General features: G+C 38.6%; 1 protein-coding gene across 3 annotated transcripts in view; it reads right to left on the minus strand.

Moving 5' to 3' along the window:
• Positions 1 to 23,051, minus strand: part of HAPLN1 (hyaluronan and proteoglycan link protein 1) — a 76,420-nt gene that overhangs the window by 37,066 nt on the left and 16,303 nt on the right. The window contains exon 1 of one of the 3 annotated variants that reach the window (XM_027604226.1): positions 6,979 to 7,101. The exons of the other annotated variants lie outside the window; for them this stretch is intronic. The gene's annotated coding sequence lies outside the window, so the exon portion shown is untranslated. Of the gene's footprint in view, positions 1 to 6,978; positions 7,102 to 23,051 lie in introns of those variants that run through there. 3 annotated transcript variants of the gene reach the window in all.

A 23,051-nucleotide genomic window follows, 5' to 3' on the forward strand; every position in this document is an offset into this window, starting at 1 on the left:
GTCACATATCTAGTAAGCAGTAAAGTTTGTATTTGCTTTCAAGCAAAAGCAACACCTACTTTAAAAAGTTGCACTTACTTTTCTGAAAGTGAAGCTTAATGTGTTCTTTGTTTAATTGCCTTGTTTATTTAGGCTCTTTAACTTGAACCTACTATGGTCTTAAATCCTTAACTTGTGTTATATGTCAATATACATTTTTTGCCCCACGACTTACATGGGAGAAGTTAGATGGTATTTTCTTTAACATGACTGTGCCCTGCCTCATTCCTATTCATTTATAATATCACTGGGTGTCATGAACACTGCTTTGATGGCTCACATGGGTATACACACACACACACACACACACACACACACACCATCATCATCATCTTCAATTTAAAAAGGATATTGCACATCTTCAGTGATTTGTGAGTAGAAGAGAGGCGCATGTCAGTGAGCACTTCTGAGCACCCACCAGGCATTCAGGCACTCCTGGTAGGAGAGAGTGGGAGTTATCTTTGCTACCCCAGCAGTGAAATGACTGTCTTACCAAAAGAGGTGAAACTAGACAAACGAACACTAGGGACACGATCTTCAGTGTTTAAGCAAACAGCAGTACAACATGAGGTACTGCACAATGGATGGAGGTCCTTGAGGACAAGGGCTGTGCCCCTTGTCTGAGTTGAGCGCTGGGCCTCAGTGAAGGATGCCTCAGGCATAGCGGGTGGTCTTGCGAGTGAATGAATGGACTCCTGTTTGTTTGCATTTTGTAACAATCTTTTCTCTGGGTATCCAGCTATGTTAGGTAAAAAGTGTTCGTTTTTGATATGAGTAAAACTTGGGAAATTTGGGGGACTTTTATACAACCAGTTATTACCAGCCTTGAACTAGTGCTCAGTTTAGCTGCAACTCACACATCAATGGTCTCTTTTTACAGCCTCCCAAGACTTGCCGCCCCATACCACAACCAGTTTCAAGAGGGGTTCATATGGAAATATCTGTGTTCTTGGTCAAAGACCTACGATGGGACTGTAATATTACAGTTTTGCTTGGGTGATAATTAAACCACTATTCAGAAGCAAGGTACTGTGGCCAACATAAAAGTCTAATAGTCTGATAGAAATAAAGATAAACTAATACCAACAGTCTAATACCAAAGCGGCCAATTGCTAGTCCTTAAACTACTGTGTTAAAATTAATGTTAGTGGGGCGCCTGGGTGGCTCAGTCGTTAGGCGTCTGCCTTCGGCTTGGGTCATGGTCCCAGGGTCCTGGGATCGAGCCCCACATCGGGCTCCCTGCTCCGCGGGAAGCCTGCTTCTCCCTCTCCTACTCCCCCTGCTTGTGTTCCCTCTCTTGCTGTCTCTCTCTCTCTCTGTGTGTCAAATAAATAAATAAAAACCTTTTTAAAAAATTAGTGTTAGGATGGTAGCTACACTTGTGAACACAAGGTAATGTATAGACTTGTCAATTCACAATATTGTACCCCTGAAACTAATGTAACATTGCCTGTCAACTATACTTCAATTTTAAAAAATAATAATAAAATTACTGTATTAGGTAGTGGGGAACTAAGCCAGTTGGAAGGCACACATGCTGTTTGCTGCGCTACGAGAGAGCTAGGCCACATATTTCCTGAGCAACTGCTACATGCTAGCAACTGCCCTGGGAACCTCACCCATTTAATTACTATTTCTCAAAACAACCCAATTGAAGAAGGATGTTATTTTTTTTAAGATTTTATTTATTTATTTATTTATTTATTTATTTAGGAGAGAGAGAGGGAATGAGGGAGGGAGAGCACAAGCAGGGTGAGGTGCAGAGGGAGAAGCAGACTCCCCACTGAGCAGGGAACGAGATGCGGGGCTCAATCCTGGGACCCTGGGATCATGACTTGAGCTGAAGGAAGACGCCCAACCGACTGAGCCACCCAGGCGCCCCAAAGAAGTATGTTATTATACACATTTTATAATTCCAGCAATAGAGTCAGTGTGGTGGAGTTCCAAGCATGTAGAGAGGGAGGTCCTGGGGATCTGGGCAGTCTGACCCCAGAACTTGCACTCTCCAGCACCATCCATGAGGTCCTGTGTGCCCCGAGGAACGCTTTCGGCGGTCCTAGCTGGTTCTCTCAGATCCCTTACAGTTCACACAAGTCAGAATGCTGTCCCTCATCCCTCTCTCCCTGGGTTATAGGAGTAGCACTTACCACAGCCCTCTTTGCACAAGGCACGTTTGAGTACAAAGTCTCAATGCTTTCCTCACTGTGTGCCCAAGACCCAGGACCTCCCTGTGCCAAGAGGAAGAATGAATGGAAAACTGGACCTGGGAGAAACAGCTGTAAGGACTAGGCAGCCAAGACTGAGGAGAGTTTAACACTGTTTCAAGAGTTACCTGTATTATTATATGGAGGATGGTGAGAGTTACTTTTTTCCTCCACTGAGGACATAATGAACTAAACCAGATTTCAATTTAGCACTTGAAATTTAGTTTAAAAATTATAAGAATCAATGCAGTTTGCTAAAGATTGAATAAGAATCTCATTTAACAGAATTACATTGAAAGAGACTGAATCTTTTTCTCCTTGGTATCTTTTAAATCTGATCCAGTTATAGGCAGAAGAGGGTTCATGATCAGTGTTTCTTAAAACTTGGTCAGCGGTGCAGTGAAATGAAAAAAAAAATACAAAAGAAAGAAAGAGAAGGGACTGCTAAAGTGCACTTCTTCATTAGGTTACATTAATTCATTTAAAAAATTTGGGGTTTTTGTGAAGTAACTTTTTTTTTTTTTACCTTATTGCTGTTAGAATGGCCTCTATTTCATGGAATTAAAAATTGTAGGCTTCTCAAACTGTATATTTTTTCATGTTTAGCAATTTAAAAAAATGATAACCTTACCCTGGCTCCTCAGGTGCTCTGCTGTTGTTGGTTGGCTTTGTTTTTTGCTTTGACTCTCCAGGTATGTGTGATCCCGGAGGTCACACCTCTGACCCAAAGGATAGCTAAAGAATTCAGACTAACAATGCATTTGAGTTGTTTAGTGCGTGGAGGGACAGTTGGTTCTTTACCTAAGCCCCAGGATTTATCGCACACAATGGGGTAATGCAGAACTGCTTGGAATATACCTTAACGCTCAAGAGAGAAGCCATAACTAAAAAAAAAAAAAAAAAAAAAAAAAAAAAAATCTTTGTGCAATGATACAACTCCCCTCAGGGAGTGAGTTTATATAAACTTCAAATGAACATAGCATTTTCCCCTGTTATCTTGCCTTGTTCCATGAAAGCACAGGCTACTGAAGAAGCTAAAGAGCATTTATGATGCCCTGAATTAGATGGCCAGCCATGGGCCCTTTCTAATCTGGTTGTGCTCAGTCTTTGCTTCCTCGGATCCTCATGACTCTCAGAATAATCTGCATCTTAAAATTTATGAGTTATTTCTTTTTCTGTTCTTCTGTATTTTGAAATCACCTACTTTATCTCCATTTTTCCTCTAAATTTTCCATCATTGTTTTATCTTTTCTTGTTTTTCTTCTCTCCTTCTATTTCTGCATATGAATCTCGCCCAACCTCTCCATTTTTCTCTCCACTTTTCTCCTCTTCCTATGTTTTATAATATTTATCACATTATTTGATATCTGACACAATCGTATAAACCAGTAGCATGTCCATTGGAGCTCTCCTAGGCAGGTGGGGAGATACGGTGTTAAGTGTAAAGGAAGAAAGGGAAAATTTCGTTTCAGTCCTGGCTCTGCTATTTTCTAGTTGTGTGATCCTGACAGAAGTCATTCGGCTGCTTTTGGGTCATGTGTTTTTAGCCATCGATTGGAATAGTCAATGACAAATGTCAATGTCTTATACACAGTAGTTAATTAGTTACTATTGTTATTATGTGATGCTTTTCTTTCTGGAGAGTTCAGGCCCTCCATTCTACTCATATCGCATTCTAGGACTGTCCTCCTCAGCAAATAAATTCATGGATTTTAAAGGGTTAATATCAGTAATGCTTGTTGAAATAGCAATTCAAGTCACTTACTGCTTTTGGCTGGTTATTCTTTGCCATCTCTCTATCTCTCTCAGAGAATATTGATGGAGTTAGGGACAAACTCAGCATCCCTTCCTTTAATCAAAGTTCATTTGTTCATTAACCCATCTGAACCTGCTTTAAATAATTCTTGAGATGAGAGTTAGACTTACCCCCAACCAATTTTATGAAAGAATTCTGCAGTGGTTTTGTCTATAGGTTTTCCAAAACAAGTTGAAAAAAGGCATACATGAATAAAAGTACAACTTGTATTTGGTGTTCCATATAGTGTTCAATTCTGCAAGCTTTTGTTGAATACCTAGGGTGTGTGGGGGAAGCAGTGTGTACACATATTAACAAGCGTAGGGCCTTTTCTTGTTTCCAAGTAACAGTCTGGCATTGCTGAATGAATAAATGAATAAAGCACGTACAGCAGGATTCTGACACTTCTAGGTTGTAAACTATGTAAAACCCTAACCTTAAAGTGATGCTTAAAAGTTGCGAACATTTCATTCAAAATTTTTTTGCATACGATACCTTTACTTGGAATTGTGTTCTCTATCCCAGCTCACACTGAGGTTGGGGATGCATTTCTAGGTATAATAAAGATAGTATTATATACTTATTTTACATCTTATTTGACTCATTTTTCTACTATGAAAACAGTAAGCAGAGTACACTAGGCCTCTCCAATTTTGTGATGTGTCCTTTTCAGCCAGGAGTCTCTTAAAATGGGATAATACCACTGGACAGGTAGTTTCAAAATTCACTCCTATGACAGGAAGAAGAGAATGTAAGTTGTAACTCTAGTAGATGAAGACTTTCTTGTCATTGTGTGCTCTTAGTGAATTTTGCATGTAGCCACATCATACAGGTGGGATGGCAAGTGTACTCGGACATACCAACTCATTCTGACAATACATACTTGAAAATGTCTGTTTCCCTGTGCATTTACATGGGCAGTCAGTAAGACTCTCCTCTCTGTTGGCTCAGAGGGTATCACAGATTTGCTCTCAATATATTCCAATATTCTAATTCTAACTCTAGTGGATAATTCACAATATGTTGGAGAAAAAAACTGGTACAAACAGGTAGACAAGAAGACCTATGGTTTCCAAGTTCCCGAGGGTAGTAGAAATGGCACCAGCAGTTTTGGCATGTTGTGGTCAGCTCTGTCTAGATATCATCCATGGGCTTCTCACAATCTACTCAAAAGCTTTTCAGTTACATGAGATTTCTAAGTTTTCAGGATTGGGCGGGAACATGTCTTCTGTAATTAATAGTTTTTTCTTAACCGGATAGTTGTCAGTAGAGGAAGTCAATAAATACATTGTTAATGTACTAACAATGCATTTTGATGATGACAGTAATATTAAAAGAAAATCAACCTCTTCCCTTCTATTTATCTTTGGAGAATGTAGCCCACATTTGGTGCCCTGAAAACCATAACTTTACCATAGAACATTAAAAACTAGACTGTAATCGATATGAATCTTATATTGCTATGCTTTTATAGGTGTATCCTTCATGGAATACAGAAGAAAATATTCATTTTCTATCATTACACATAAAGAAAATGGTAAAAAAAATCAAACCACGTCACGAAAAATTCTTAAAAGATAACTAAATCTGTCAGGATAGAAATTAACATTGCTGCTCCTTCTCAGGCTATCTCAGAGTTACTTTATATTTTAATGCGTTCAATACCGCCACAGTGTGTTGGCATTATAACAATGACTGGATTATGGGACTAATAAATCCACGTGGTAGAAGTAATTTTGACTAAAATAAAAGCTTCACTAAAATTTTCTTCATTTCTTCTGGCCAAGAGTAATTTCCCCCCAAACCAACAATAAAGCATATACATATGTTAGCATCATTCTGGAAGAAAAAAAAAAGTTTTCTCTAAAAGTGAATAAGTGTACTCTAAAGACTATTCTTGCTAGGCATACTTGTGTAAGAAAGACCTTATTTTATAATTTATTCTTTGATTCCATGATCAAAAATCTCAATAGTGTCAACAACAAGGCATTATATTGAGTAATATAAAATTAAACTTCAAAATTTTTTTCTTAATGTAAAAAATCAAATGACTTATTGTCATTATCAGTAATAATAAATGATTTCTGAACACTGAACAAGGAATTTGGCACTACATTAAGAACCCTGCAAAGGTAGACATATTTCCTAGTGAATTGCAATTCAAATAGAACTTAAGCACAGGCATTTAAGAGACTGAAAGGCCCCCTTTAACCAAAAATGTATAGTAAACAGGTTTTTCTGAAACACTCTAGTAGAATGAATATATATATATAAAAGAATATTAAGAGCTTAGATTGTTAACTCATTGTTTCCCTTACAAATAACAAATCCAAAAACAGACTATAGCAAATAAAATAAAACAACATCAATTTTTTTTTATTACTCATTGGCATCATTTTAAAACCATGGAAAAATAACTCTTCTTTATATTTTAATATGCAAATAATAAAATTGACAAGTGAGAGGACTACTTTTAAATGTGGGTCGTATAAAAATGAATTTAGAATCGAGCTCACATGCCTTCAACTAAACGAATGCAAACCTCTAACAGGCCCTTGTAATTTGAAACAAAAGTTTTTAAGTAAAATATTTAGAAGTAGGGTTTATATGGGTAGAAAACTGATCATAACATCACTTTTAATTAAACTGTTTTTGAAAGTATTTCTAATTGAGCTAGCAAAACAGTATTTTTAAGACTGTTTCATTCACAATTTTAACATTTCTTAAAAAGTTCCAAATTCCGACAGCTCTCAGGTAAACATTATATGAATACTGGATCTAAAAATACAACTGCAAACCATCTACAAGATAGCTTTGTGGTATCACAGATGCAACAGTAACAAGCTTTCTACATAACACCAAATCCAACTCTCAACTCACCACTGGACCACCCATGTAATTCTAAACTAGTTGACAAACAGTAAGAATCAGGTAACTCACATGTATTTTATACGGTGATCAGACTCTGAGAAGGTGTAGAAAGATTTTAAATGTATATCAATTCTGATTTTTTTACAAAATACAAGGAAGAGTTTTATGATCGATGATTTACTGAGGTATCTGATTGTACTAAGTCATGATAAAAACAAAAAAAATCCATTGATGGTCGTTAGCAGCAGAAACTTCTGTCTCTTCTGGGCTTGGTGCAATCTCCACCTCTTTTGGCTGCCACTTTTAAGGTCTCTTCCAAGACCCTGAAGCAAGTTTATTATTGGTTCACATCCTACGTCAAAGCATGATCCTCATCAGAATTCAGTTCATTGGCTTATGAGTAACAAAGCCTGTTCCAGTCCAAAAGGCTGTGTCTACACAGCACAAAGAGGGAGAATACAATACTCTCCAATTAACTTGGCAAATATCAACAGCTAAGCTCATTAAATTAAGTTTCCAAATTGGTTTTATGAAGTGAGATACAGCCCAAGAATTCACGTTGGTAGGTTTTTAAGAGATAGTGATCTTTGAAAGTGTTTTATAAGCTTTTAAAAACTAAATAATCCTCATTTACATCTTTAGCTGAGGCATTTATTCATTCTGAAAACAGCCAATACCATTTAACCAACCTTCTTTATAGGCACGGAAGCACTGATTTACTGTCACTTAGAACTGACTACTCTAGATCCAAAGATATCTACATAATTTGTAACTTTCTTTCATAAATAACAATGCCATTTAATACTTTTGAGATACATAAGTATCAGGCTCATCTTTGACTCAGAACCAAATAACCGTCTACGAGTACAAAACATAAAAATATGGGCCGTATTCTCACAAGAAGTAGGGAAAGTATGTCCATCTAAATCTCAAAGGTTTTTCAATCCTTGAATACCATAAAATTACCACCCCCACCCTTCCCACAGACCCTTCCTTTCAACCTGGCTCCAAATTTCCACCGCTAGATTTACCAACACTAAGTCCGCCAAGGTCTTTTCCATTTCAAATGTGACCATGGCTTTGTAAATTTTCAAGGAGAGTCTCAAGTCCATGCTAGTGAGAGCAGTGTAGAGGAAACATTGTACCTGGTTGGGTTCTGTCAAAGTTCAGAGGAAAGGAGCAACCATAAAAACCACCTTTTTTCTCTTCCATAATTTTCATAGAAGGCAACGATCATTCCATGAACAAAGAAGACCCAAGTTCTCATCACTGCTGAGCAAAGGACAGTGGAGGATTATTTGTGTAGTAATGACCTTTGAATATTCTCTTTCACCTTGTGAACTTTAGCAGGTATGCAGCTATTTTTGTACCTAGGTGATGCAATATAATCCTGGGTGTATAGTACCCAGAAAGCAAGAGACATGGTAGCATTGCACAACTCTTCAAAAAAGAAACTGCTGTCCCAAAACAGCACATACGCACCTCACACACACAGTTCTCAGACACTGCATTCAGACGTTGGTAATAACTTCACACCTGAAAATAATTTGTAGTGTATACCATACAACAGATACCAAGAGAACCACTAAAGATACGAATGTCATGGGAAATAAAATGTCAATGGCTGATTCAGAGATTGGCTTCTAAAAAAGCATGTGTGCTTTTGTAAGCAATTGTTTAAAGGGCAAAAGCCCCTACTCCCGAGAAGCCCTCAGAAGAGGAAAGAAGGAGAGAACAAAGCAGGGGAGGAGCAAGAGAGGAATGGGGAATTGGGGAGAGGGGCGAGAAAGAGAGAAGAGGAGGAGGCAGGAGAGGGAGAGGAGGAGTGGGGAGGCGGGAGAAGGGGAGGAGAAGGGAGAAGAAAAACACAGCAGCTGGGAAGAGGAGAAGGAGCAGTGTTCCTTTGTGCTAATGGACACCTGAAAAAAGCGGCCAGCAGCAACAGTCCCCGGAAATGGGAGAAATGACCTGAAGGACAGAAGTCACAACAAAGAAAAACCCGCCAGATAGGCTAAGTGAACAATCTGAGCAGATTCCGGGAGCGAAAACCCAGCCTTACATAGCTTAAGGGCTCCTGAATTATGTCCTGTGCCGTATTTAGCCACAATTCAAGTAATTATCCACAGAGCACCACTTTATTCAAGTAGCGATAAGGCTTCAGATCCCAAAGCAGTCACCCTTCAGGGGGGCTGTGAAGGAGTAGAACAGAGCGGAATGCTAAGTGCATCGAGGCATACTCAGGACACTACTGGAGAAAGAGGAGAGGCTCCCCAGTATGAATGGGGATGGGTCCCCTCCGAGGTTGTGCAATGCAGCAGGCTTGGCAGGCCCCTCACCCAGCCTGGGGGTGGGGCTGGGGGTGGGGGCAGGAATGGTTTTACAAAGGAGATGATGGCTCAGCTGGATCTGCAAGACAAGGAGATCGAGAAGAGGGCAACAGATACTGCTGTCTATCAGAAGAGTCCGCGCCAAGGAAATGAGCTGGGGAGGCCTCGGGTTGTTGGATGGCTGCGCACGACTCCGGGGGACTGCAGAGGAGGAGACTCAGCGTGATGACGTGGAGAAGCTGGGGCTAGGTTGGACGGGCAGCCAGGGCAGGGACAAGAAGGCCTTGCACGTCACGCTTATTTGCATTATTCCTGATGCTAGCAGGTAATCTAAACAAAGCTTCACCACCACCACAAGTTATTTACCTTATCTTTACATATCTCAAAATGATACCCTAAAAATGTAACTGTTAGAACCCGTTACAAAGAAGGATGGTCTTAATCGTGTCATGTATACTCTATTTAGTAAGGAAGATTGTCAATGTTTTACAAAAGTAAAATGTAAAAATTTCAAAATATATCAGGCTTTTAGTTTTGGATTTTCACTTACTCTTCAGGAATGCCAGATTAATACAGATATTGCTGTAAGTTCAGCATCAGTGTAATCACAGAACACACCAAAATTTTAGTCCATTTCCATAGCGGGCTCTATCAAAAGACGGTCAACTAGTTTAAAGTAGTTCTAGGAATACTGTATGGGATTCAAGAGCAGAATCCAACCCATTGCATGGGTGCATATGGAATGCCAGCTCCAAAAGGGTAGAAACTATGTACCACAATATCCTCTGGGACCCACTAGGAGCTCAGAGGCTTTGGTTTTGCACCATGCACCGCAGAGTGAATGGTAACCCCCGGTATTGGATAGTACGCAACCTGCACAACCCTAAGCTGTAGCCCCCCCTAGATATTATTGAACAAATCATCACATTTCACACAAGTGAAGGAAACAATCATATAATTTTCAAATGATTAATGAAGCACCAAAAAGTGATTCCATGCTAAAAATGTTTCTACCCAACTGAGGACAAAAGTTTATACCCAACTGAGGACAAAAACCATCTTATGTGAGTTTATGATATTTTATAAAGATACTCCTAGCATCTGGTGAGTTTTCAGTGAGTGCACAATGAAGGAATAAAGGAGACTGACATCTCTGAGGTTCTAAGCACAGCTGATGCAAGGGCGAGCCAGAATTAACTAAATTGCTATGATCCCTTCTAGCCTGCCCCAACCTCAGCCTGCCATGGGCAAATCTTGCACGTTTGCTGCTCATCTGAAAAGCATAATCTCCTCTAACATAAAAAGACCGCTTTGGGCCAAGGGCATACATCTGCCTATACCTTCCTGCAAGCATGTATGTCCACACATGTTTTTGTAGTTCATTTGTGGGAGAACATAAAGCATAAAGGTGATTAAGGCATTGACACAGGCTCTCGTTGCTAACTCCCCACCTCCTCTACCTCCACAGCCAATTTCCAGCCCATCTTATTGAGAGAATATTCTCACGCTGATGGAAAAGAAGCAGAGCATAAGCCACTGAAGGCTTCATGTGAGTGGGTTGATACTTCATCAGTATTTACCATTTTATTCCTTCACCTTGGTACTCTGGAGAGTGTTTGAAGTTGTACTGCCACAGACGGCAGCGTCAAACAAAAATTAGGGATGTAAAATGTAGTCCATTGGGGGGTGGGGGGGGAAGGAAAGAACAAGACTTGAGACCAAATTATCTATCTCATTTCCTCCTACCTGATAATTTAAAACTTACTTAAGGGTTGTGCCCTTTGATCCACTCCTTGCATGATTTTCCGACCTTGTCTTAAAAAGGAAAAGGCATGACAGACCCCACAAAGACGCAGCTGCTACTTGTGGTGGAAAGGTAGAAGATGGAACAAGACAAGTCGGTCTAATATAATCACCTCAGTGAGGCTTTCTGAACTCTGCTTGTCTCTTCCTATACAGCTTCTAGAAACCTCCCTTGGCTTGTATAAGAGACAAAGATAGTGAAATCTCCAGACTTGAATTCTTACCTGAGTTGGTAAGATCAAGAGCTGCAATGAAATGAAAAGCCTCAGTATCGTTGGACTTCAGGTGGAAATTTCTAGCAATGAATTCTGAGGCAACTGTGTCACCTCTTCATTCTGCTAATGCTGAGTGAAAATGAGATAGAGCAAATCCGATGCCAATGCCCCAGACACGTGCGCCATCCCCCACCCCACCCGGGGCCAGTTTAGAGACACAGCAAGTGAACTTAGGAAAGCCTTTGAATCCCTGTTCCTAGGGCCAAAGTGTTGGAGAAGAGAGTAAAGCAGGTGGGGTGCAAAGTGACACAAAACAAAAAGAAGGTCATTTAAATTTCAGGAAGTTCAAAGCAAGATAAGGCTTATTTTCTCTACATCTGAAAGGGTATGTTGTTTTTTTTTCATTCCTGAATTTCAAGGGAAGAATTTCATTCTGTAGAAATGCCATTGGGGGAAAAAAAGTTAAAGCTTAAGTTGGCTGTTTGTGAGTTAAAGTAGTTAAGGTGAAAGGTATTTTAAAATATATACAAAATAGGAAATGTACTTAAAAATAATGAAAGGCCTACAACCTAACTGGTATAGAAAGGGCAAGTGGTTATTAAAAAGAATTAAAAAAAAAAAACACAGGAAAAGAGGAAAAGACAATGATCTTATTGAATCATTAACCTCAATGATCTTGTCAAGTCAAAATCAATTTTTAAAAACTGTAAAGTTGGCAAATATTCTCTCAGTATGTAGTGAATGGCCTGAGGAACCATCTGCTGTTTCTCCCAGTGAGAGGAATAACATGGCCCTCAGTTAAGGAACCCTTGACCACAATTTGCATTTTTAGTGATAGTTTAGGCAGGTCTTTGCAAAATAACCCATTCAGCAAAAGCATATATTTCTGTTTAATCATCTGCATAGACAGAATAAATATCTTCTTACCGGCATCATATTCAAAGCATTTATTCAACAGTATTTCAGAGACAAGTATGTCAAATGCAATCCATATCTCCAAATATCTCTCACCATTATGGAATCCAAGCCAGGAATGACTTCTTTAAAGCCCATTGGACTGCATTTGGTGTCATACTAATGTGATTAGGTTAACATTTTCCTCACCTAGAATGCAACTGCCTTGCCCAGAGTGTGTATCAGTCCTCGAATCTCCAGCATATAGGCTGGAAGAATGCCCATATACTATTTTGCAACTTATTTGTCAATTTTAATGTTTTAGAACATCCTATTATTTAATCTGGACAATGGAAAGAAAAGAAAGTATCAGGAGAATTGATTAACTTTTTATTTGTGTTCTTTGGTGTTCCAATATCTAAATTATGGAAATGCATTTATAAGACCATTTCCAGTTACTGCTCTTCAACTGACACGTCGGAAGGCTGGTTTTACCCTCTTAGTTTTCATTAGGATACAAATACTGGAGAGACAGGAATTTCTAAATCACAAAATAGGCCAAATGCTCTCCTATCCCTCTATTACTTACTTGTTTCCATTCTTTCTTCTTTCTCTCTTTAGAACATCCTGATGTCTGGCACATTTTAGCTACTCATGGATCTACATTTCCAGGCTCTCTCTTCAGACCTGCTTTCCTGACCCAAGTGATAGCTCCTTTCTGACCCCCTCTGTCCTTGAGTCCAGCATTTAATCTTTAGTCTTCTGTTGGTCTGTTGCTTCTCTAACAATGCCTTTGATTTTTATCTTCCATAGTGAACATTTTAGGCAATGAGAGAAATATTTACTCAAGAAGTCATCCCAGTGACCACTTATTCACACTGTCTGCCTTGGCTGCCTGTTCTGAGGCACAGGCTGTGGTTATCTCTATGTAGCAGGGTAGTTCCTGCCATTCTTGATTTGGTTCTCTTCACAAGTTAAACTTTTCAGTATCCACAATGACTCTGGCATGAAATCACTAGCATAATCCCCACTGTAGGAAGCCTTCATTCTCAATTGTCAAATGAAGTTGCTTCAAAATACTACCATAATTGGCAAATCAAATTCTCTCCAATAATTAAATGCATATGAAAAGCAAATGGTTGTTGACCTCTTTTGTGGGCACCCACGATTATGGATAATTTCCTGGGATAGTATTTGCCAAATGCAGGCAGCTTTGAGTCTTTCTTTCTTTTCTTTTCTTTTTTTTTTTTTTTAACTTTGGATAATGGGTATTTGAGGAAAGCTTATTTAAATAGGAGGCATTAATATAGACTGGGGAGACAATAACAGTGGAAAACAATGCATTCAGGGCAATGGTGGACAGAGGCAGAAAACTTCTATCACTTTCTGCTTATATACAGTGAGAAATAGTTACTAATAATTCCACTATAAAGCCATAAACCAAGAAAACTAAGCTGAAGGCCACGGCAATATTCATTTGCCAACCAAGGCCCATTTGGCCAATAGCTGATGAACTTAGCAGTGCCATGGGGAACTTATTCAGGCTTATGTACAATTCTTAGTACACACATTGCATTAGTACAGCCATAAATGCCATTTAGAATGAGCTTGCCTGGAGGATTTGCAAAGTCTACAATGGGTACATGGTCTACTTTATTTGAATCTGCTCAGTGCATTAGCCAGTCATCCCAAGTATTAGGGAAGATTTTCTTTTTTCATGACAAAAATAATTTGATCATCCTTCCTGTTTGGCGTGGGTGGTGGGGACGGTTTGGAGTCACTGGATTTAGCCAAGGCCCAAACGGAACATTCTGAGCCTAAACGGTGACTATTTTCACCGTCCAACTCTTAGGTAGACAAAGCCAGTGAAGTAATGAAAACCACAGTTATGGGTACTTGAGTGAAGATTACGAAGAATGTCAGCCTGTCCTCTGTTTCTCTGGAGGGGATAGCTGCCTAAATGGTTATTTTTCTGGGCAATAAATGGCCTTGCCGCTGAAACATAACTGTTTTTCACTGACCAGCCAAGAAGTGTAAAAAAGGAAAAAGGAATCTTTGGAAGAATGGAGTGCTAACAAAAACAACTTCAACAACTTTAACAGTTTTGCCTAGGGCAGGCTGTAACTGGCAGGGGTTGAGGGTGGGTAATATCTGTAGAACACACAGGGCTGATTTCAGTCTTGAAATTGGACTCAAATATGCAGACTAAGGCCAAGTCATGGACAATTTTCTCAGAAATGGAGGGAGTTCTTTATTTATTACATATCCTTAGATATTTTATCATACACTGACTTTCATGTAGAATGCAGTATGTGTGTAGGCATCTATTTACATATAAAAATAAGTAAACCAAGTCATGTGGGAAACAAAGACAAAAGAAAAATTTCCTTACTACCTAAAATTCACTGACAAGTCCTTGAAACAGGCAGCGTGACATTCCTCTAGGATACTTTGCTAAGGGCAAAGAGCCCTTAATACTTTGCTAGGGGCAAAAAGCAACCTTAGCCTGACCCCCAGGATCCTGTAAAAGCCTACTTTAACATATAAAAATTCCTTTGGAAACTTCCTATATCTCTACCTCCCAAGATACATGTTGGCAAACATCCCCCAAGCATATGGCCCACTAAAATACATCCGAAGGGTTTCATGACCAATAGATTTATTAGACAGTAATAAATGACATTTTACTAACAATAGTTGGCCCCCTCAAGGTCCTGGAAACCTTGCTTCCAAAATTCCTTAGAAATTTACTCTATCCCTAACCCCCTCCCAACTTGAAAGTATATAATCAGTCATTCTACATGACCCCAGTGTAGCTCTTTCTGCCCATGGGTCCTGTCCCATGCTTCAATAAAACCACCTTTTTCCACCAAAGATGTCTCAAGAATTCTTTCTTAGCCATGGGCTCTGAACCCCAACTTCTTTCCTACATCATTTGGCAACCACAAAGGGAGACACACAGTCTTCTCATCCAGACTATGGGTCTTGGTGCAAACTCAGTGAGCACTTTCTCTTCTCTTCCTTTACTTTCATTTCAGGGGCTTTTCAAGGAGTAAGGTCTTATTGGTCTTATTGGAACACTTTCTTTTTTTTTATTTTTAAGATTTTATTTATTTATTTGATAGAGAGCAGGAACACAAGCAGGGGGAGTGGGAGAGGGAGAAGCAGGCTTCCCGCGGAGCAGGGAGCCTGATGCGGGGCTTGATCCTAGGACCCTGGGATCATGACCTGAGCCAAAGGCAGACGCTTAATGACTGAGCCACCCAGGCGCCCCATTGGGACACTTTCGTGTTGGTTGCTCAGCCTGCATTTTGGCAGGGAGTTGGTACCATGGCAGGGATGGTAGTAAGACCCAGAAACTTGATGCCCTCTTTTTTTTTTTCTGTCCTTGTACAAAGTTGTCTGTCTTGAGCACAGGACAGCCATCTAAGTCACCAGGAGAGTTGCCAATCATGAGACTCCCATGTGAGGTTTCTTCCTCATTGGTCTAATGTGATCCCTTTCACGTCCCTGGTCTAGCTGCTTCTGACCACCGGCCCTCTGCTCGGAGCTGTCTGAAACCAGTACTCGATTGAATTAAAACCCAGCCAGGGACATTTCCTAGAGGAGATGGCTGTAAAGACCACATGTGTTAGAATATCTCTTAGATCATAATGGATTTCTACCTTTATTGTTTTTTGTCAATGTCCTCTACGAACTACTTAAGTTACCAAATTGGGTAATTTCCCCTTGTAAAACTTTTCTAGTGTTTTCCATGGGTTAAAAATGGCAGGTTCTTCAAGGCAAGGTAAAATAAGGCACGACCCTCAGGGCAGGGCAATAACGCAGGCTTCAGGGCATGGGATGGCATGGTGTGGTATTTCCTAGGCACTCATCTGTAGCCTAGGTTGCCATGGAGAAGTGGGGGCACACTAGCATCCCTGTGACCGGGCCTTTTACGACAGGAGTGCCTTCATGGTAAAGCAGTGTGGTGATCAGTAGCGATTTTTCTTAGAGGGATGCCTCTGATCACTTTTGACACACAGAATCTTTGACATATCCTGCATGGGACCCCACCTGGGAGTCAGGGGTGGGGCAATTTTTGGTAATGGACTTTCTCTACTTTTCTAGGAGTATGGCTTCAATAGGCTTCTTCAGTCCCCAATGACTCTCCCTTGGGATGACTTTTAAATCCACTGGAAACAATATGAATTGCAAAATTTAGGAAAAGATTGATCTCCTGTAACACTGCATGGCCTCAGTAGAATCTATCAGTTAGATCTCTTCTGCAGGAAACAGGGAAGAATATGTTTAGTCAGTAACCAGACTAGTCAACTCCCTCCTGACACACTGGATGATAATTATCTAAATAGGCCTCCTCCTGGTAGAACCCAGGTTGGAGGAAACACAGGCCATCTGCAATGGAGGGGATGTGGACTCTCTCTCACTGTTCTTGCTCCCAACAGATGTGGGGATTTCTCCCTCCTTTCCCAGGTTAATAGGTATAATTGGAGCCAACTATGGTTAGTCTACCTCAGGACTGGGACTTCAAGGAATATTCCCAAGCAGCTGACGACACTCCCTTTGTTTTGGGCAAGTTCTGTCTTCACCCAGTAGAGATGGACTGCAGATTCCCATATTGGTGGAAAAAACCATGGCGTCTGTTCATCTCTCTGAGCTGATGAGGTTTAGACCTGGGAACCCTCTTTCTCTGCCTTCTGGCAACACTCTGCCTCTTCTGCCTCTCCTGCTCCTTCTCCTGTGTCTGCACCACCTTGGGTGCCATGTGGCCTTCACACACAGCCCACTTCTGATTTCCCCACTGGTGCCCCAGGTAAAAATTGATAACGGAGAACATATCGACCGACTTTTTTTTAGTAAGATTTTATTTACTTCTTTGAGAGAAAGCAAGCAAGAGAGAGAGCATGACTGGGAGAGGGGCAGCGGGAGAGGGAGAAGCAGGCTCCCTGCTGAGCAAGGAGCCCCTTGTCGGGCTTGATCCCAGGACCCCGGGATCATGACCTGAGCCAAAGGCAGACGCTTAACTGACTGAGCCACCCATGTACCCCCAAATTGATTGACTTTTAAGTGGCCTCAGGTGGAACATAATTCAGTATTTAAACTAAGTTAAGTTTGTTGGTTTAATTAAAATAGATATATCTTTGGAGTTACCGGCTTTAAATATCAAACTTGTTCTATCTAGGTTTGTTGAAAGTCAAATAAGCTTGTGTTATCTCTGTTGCAATTTGTTAGCAAAAAGATGACTTAAAAAGATGGTTAATCTTATCTGTCTCAAAGTTTTCATGGGTAATTGTTGAGATAGATTTCAGTCTTTGGTAACCTAAAACTTTTTAAAGTTTGCTTGGGTGATAAATGGGATTAAATTCACTGGACATCTAGGTCTTTTCCAAATAGGATAAAGTGCTAAAGCATTGATTAGTGGATATAGGTTTGTGCGTTTGACTTCCTATTGCAAAGAAACTAAGGATATTTGGGTCTGTTGGTAAACATGCTTTGTGCTTAACTGTTTCATAAATTTGCTGTCTAAAGAGTTCTGGTGTAACAGTTCACAATTGGTTACTACTTATTTTCACTAAGGTTTCTAAGAGTGCAAAATTCTGCTAAATGTAATTAAGACTGATGGAAATAAGGGAAGCAAGTCTGTGTGTGTAAGAAAGACCTAAGGAATGGGAATGCATTTTTGGTGAAGGTAAAAGAAAGTAATTTTGTCCTAAATAAGACTGGTTGTTTAGAGAAAAATGGCTTGGTACTAAATCTGAATATGAAGGAAAGTTGTAGAAGGTTTGTGAAGGGAAATCTTTGGAAAGCTATTTTAGGTATGGTCAGGATGGACTAAGTTTGAAATGAATGGTTTTTAAAAGTACGCTGGTATAAGATTGAAAGTCAGCTTTCTTTCAGTTAAAAAGACAAAGTTTTCTTGAAATGTCACAAGTACTTTACACAAACACACACAATTAATTAAACTCAGTTAATTCTAAGCCCAAATATAGACACATCTTTAAAAAAAATATTTTTTGTTCCATTGGATTTATGTAGAATTTTTCCCTCTTAAAAGTTAAAGAAATTCTGTATTAATAAACAAAAAACACTAACTTGCAATTCATTCTTTCTTTGCTTCAAAGTTAAAGAATTAATACTATTTTATATTTACAGTATTATTAGTTCACTATTTTCTGCAAAGAGCTATTTTTTTAGAAGACCACCCAGAAGTTTGAACTAATTGAGGAAGCAATCTTCGGCTTACTTAAGAGGAAAGATTGCATGGGACACATTCCTGGCACTAGTCCTCTGTCATATCTATTTGGATATAATGCAAAGGATAATCATTTTGAAAATACCTTGGTCTTTTCTTTTTGCGCTTAAAAACCCAAAGCACCCATAGTTAAGAATCTCTGGTACTTTTTTTCAGAGAAATTTTTTCATAATTTGAGGTTTAGAAATGCCAGGAATAAACGAACCACCCAAGGAGATCATAAAAGCCAAAGTCACAGATGTAGAAACAGGTTTTTAGTAGTGTGATGAATCTGAGTTTGGGGAAAGTGCAAGATGTTATTCAAAGTAGAGTACTTAGGCCATGGAATTCTCATTAGCTGTTTGGTCATGAGAGAAACATCTGTAAACGGGGACTTGAGGGAACACATTGGAACCTAGAATAAGAAAAATGTTGGGTAATTTAGAGCCAAGTTAATGTTATTTTCTTAAGTACCATTGTAGCATTTTAGGGTTTTTAAATATGAGTTTTATGTATCCAAAGAGCCACATGTCTTTTTAAAAGATTTTTCCCCATTTTTCTACCTTAAATTATGATATTTGTGTGCCTTTGATTTTCTCCTCTCAGGGAAAGCTATCTGATATAATTTGGATGTTGGTAAAAAAGTTGAAAACTATATAATTATTTGTTATATATTCAAGCATGTTAATATGATTAATCATCAAATAAATCCTTTAATACTATCCTGTCTCCTTTATTAAAATAAGTCACATATTTTTATTATTACAAGTTTCTATGTGTATTCTTTTAGAAAAACTACAAAAATGAAGAAGAGCAAAAATACGAAAATAAAACCATATAGAACTTCAGCTTCTGATCAGGATGGAGTAAGAGGGGCAGGATTTACCCTCTTGTCTAAAATAACTAAAAGGGAAATGGACAAAGTATAGAAAAAAACACAGCACTCAAAATATTGAGGTGAGCTGTGTGATTGTCTCAGGTTATGGCCTAAGGAAATTTCCTATGCTTCAGTGCTGGATGATGGAATCTACACCAATGCCATTGGGAAGCTTGAGTTGAGGGAATGGAACCCAGAGTTCTGGAAATCCAAGGAAACCAGAGAGCACAGGGCAGAATAATGGAGAAGAGAGAAGAGGGGAGGAAAGGGGAGGGGAGGGGTGAGGAGGAGAAGAGAGACGGGTTCAAAGAAAGAATTTAAGTAATCTGTACCCCCAACGTGGGGCTTGAACTCCAACCTCTAGATCAAGAGTTGCATGCTCTACCGGCTAAGTCAGCCAGGCACACCGAAAAACTCTTTAATGCAAAAATTAATCCAAAAAAAAAAGGGGGGAAGGAATGCAAAATAGAGGCAAATAGAAAAATTAGCAAGCTGATAGAGTCAGAACCAACCATATCAATATTTATGTTTAATGTAAATGATCCAAGAAAACTATTAAAAGGCAGAGATTGTCAGTTGAATTTAAAAGAATGATTTAACTGTGTATTTTCTAAAAGATATTCATTTCAAATGAAAAGGACAAAAATATATTAAAAATAAGAGGATGCAAAAGTATATAACATGCTAACACTAATAAAAAGGAAGCTGGGGAGACTATATTAAAATCAAACAAAGTAGATTAAACAACAAAAATTATCAGCAAGGAAAAGAGAATAATTTCATAATGATAAAATGATAAAATCATTAGTAACACATTACAGTCTTAAAAATGTATGCCCTTAATAACAGAGTTTCAAAATACATGAAGATTTTAACCCAATACAACTATAAGGAGAGATTAGAATATCTCTTTATCAATAATTTATAGAATAAGTAGTTAGAAAAATCAGTAAACATGTAAAAGACTTGGACACTATAAATCAATCTGATCTCATTGATAGTATACAATATTCTTTCAATAACAGCAGAATATACATTCCTTTCGAGTGTATACCAGGCATGTACCAGGATTCTACAAGATATTACATTCTAGGCCATAAAGTAATTCTCAATAAATGTAGAAGGATCAAACTCATACAAAATATACTCTCTGACCATAGTAGAATTAAGTTAGAAATCAATAGCAAAAGGAGAGATGGATATATAGATCAATGGAACAGGAGAGAGAGTCCTGAAGTAAACCCAAACTTATATGGTTAATTAATCTACAACAAAGGAGGCAAGAATCTATAATGGAGAAAAGACAGTCTTTTCACTTAAAGGTATTGGGAAACCTGAACGGCCTCATGCGAAGGAAGGAAGGAAGGAAGGAAGAGAGAGAGAGAAAGAAAGAAACTGGATCGCTTTCTTATAAAATATGAATGAAATCATTCAAAATAAATTAATGACCTAAATGTTAGACCTGAAAACATAGAAGTCCTAAAAGAAAGTGTGGGCAGTAATCTCTTGGACATTGCCCTTAGCAACATATTTATGGATGTATCTCCTCAGTGAAGGGAAACAGTAGCAAAAACAAATTATTGGGACTACATCAAAATTAAAAGCTTTTGCACAGCAAAAGAAACAATCAACAAAATGAAAAGGTAACCTACTGAATCAGCAGAGAGATTTGCAAATGGTATATCTGATATGGGGTTAATATCCAAAATAGATGAAGACTTATACAGCATAACACCAAAAAACCCAAATAATCTGATTAAAAATGGGCAGATGGTCTGAATAGACATTTTTCCAAAGAAGACATACAGATGCTCAACATCACTAATCATCAGAGAAATGCAAACCAAAACCACAGTGAGATACCACCTCATACCAGTCAGAATGGCTAGGATCAAAAAGACCAAAAATAAGTTTTCGTGAGGATGTAGAGAAAAAGGATCCCTTGTGCACTGTTGGTGGTAAATTGTTGCATCCATTGTGGAAAACAGTATGGAGACTCTTCCAAAAATTAAAAATAAAACCACCTTATAATTCAGTAATTCCACTAGTGGGTGTTTATCCAAAGAAAACAAAAATACTAACTCAAAACGATATATGTACCACTATGTATTATCTACAATAGCCAAGATAATTATTGCATACCTTTAGCCAAATACAAATGCTCCTTTTATTTTTACTGAAATAAAACCAAATTATATGGTGGTTCAAAAAGTGATTTCTAAAATTGAATGTAGGGCGCCTGGATGGCTCAGATGGTTAAGTGTCTGCCTTCGGCTCAGTTCATGATCCCAGGGTCCTGGGATCGAATCCCGCGTCAGACTCCCTGCTCCTTGGGAGTCTGCTTCTCCCTCTGCCTCTCTCTCTCTCTCTCTCTCTGTCTTTCATGAATAAATAAATTAAAAAAAAATCTTAAAAAAATAAATAAAATTGAATGTATATGGGCACCTTTCCATTTCATTGACTCTTTTACATGGATGCGAAAACTTTATGTGTATAAAATACATATGCCAAAAATATTTTAAGCAATTACCTATTTTTGATATTTAAGTATATTTTTATTGTTTTTCTAATAAAACATTATAATAACATAAATATAGGTAAATTTTAACAGTGTAAATTTCTCAGTTCTACAGTGTGAGATTACTAAGTTAAAGATATACATCCACAAAGTTGTGCAACCATTACTGCTATCTACTTCTGGAACGTTTCATTACTCCTAAAAGAAACCTTATACCCATTATGGTCACTCTCCATTCTCTGACAACCACAAATCTATTTTCTGTCTGTATGAATTACCTATGCTAGCCTTTTCATAAAAATGGAATAATACAGTATGTGGTGCTTTTATGACTGGCTTCCTTCATTTAGCATCACGTTTTCAAGGTTCATCCATTCTGTAACATACATTAAGTACTTCATTTTTTTTTATAGTCCTTTGCATGAATATATCACATTTTGCTTATCCATTCAGCAGTTGGTGGATATTAGGGTTATTTTTTCACTTTTTGCCTCTGATGAATAATGCTGATATGAACTAGTAATGGAATTGCCGTTTACCCATTTTACACTCCTACAAACAATGCACGAGGATAACAATTTCTTCATGTCCTCATCAGGACTGTTTTAATTAAACAAATTATTGTGTGTCTTTTAAATTATAGCCATGCTAGTGGGTGTGAAGTGCCATCTCATTTTGTTTTTTGTTTTTCTTTTTTTAAAGATTTTATTTGAGAGAAAGCGTGCATGCATGGGGGGAGGGGCAGGGGGGAGGGAGAGAAAGAGGGAAAGAATCCCAAGCAGACTCCACACTGAGCCCTCCCAACATGGGGCTGACCCTGAGATCATGACCTGAGCTGAAATCAAGAGTCAGCCACCCAACCGACTGAGCCTCCAGGCACCCCTCATTTTGGTTTTTTATTTGCGATTTCCCAGTGATTAATGATGTTGAGCAACTTTTCATTTGTTTATTGCTCAGTTGTATATCTTCTTGGGAGAAATGTCTTGGGATTAATGATGTTGGGCAACTTTTCATTTGTTTATTGCTCAGTTGAATATCTTCTTGGGAGAAATGTCTATTCAAATTCTTTGCCCATTTTTAAATTCTTTCTATTGTTGAGTTGTAAGTGTTCTTTATATATTTTAGGTACCACTTAATAGATACATGATTTGCAAATATTTCTTCCAATCCATCTTCCAATCTTTTCTTTTTCTTGACATTGTCCTTTGGAGCACAAAGGTTTTCAATTTTGATGAAGCCATATTTGTCTGTTTTTTCTTTGTTTGCTTGCACTTTT

Source organism: Zalophus californianus, chromosome 5 (genome assembly GCF_009762305.2).
Source record: "Zalophus californianus isolate mZalCal1 chromosome 5, mZalCal1.pri.v2, whole genome shotgun sequence".
NCBI lineage: Eukaryota > Metazoa > Chordata > Mammalia > Carnivora > Otariidae > Zalophus > Zalophus californianus.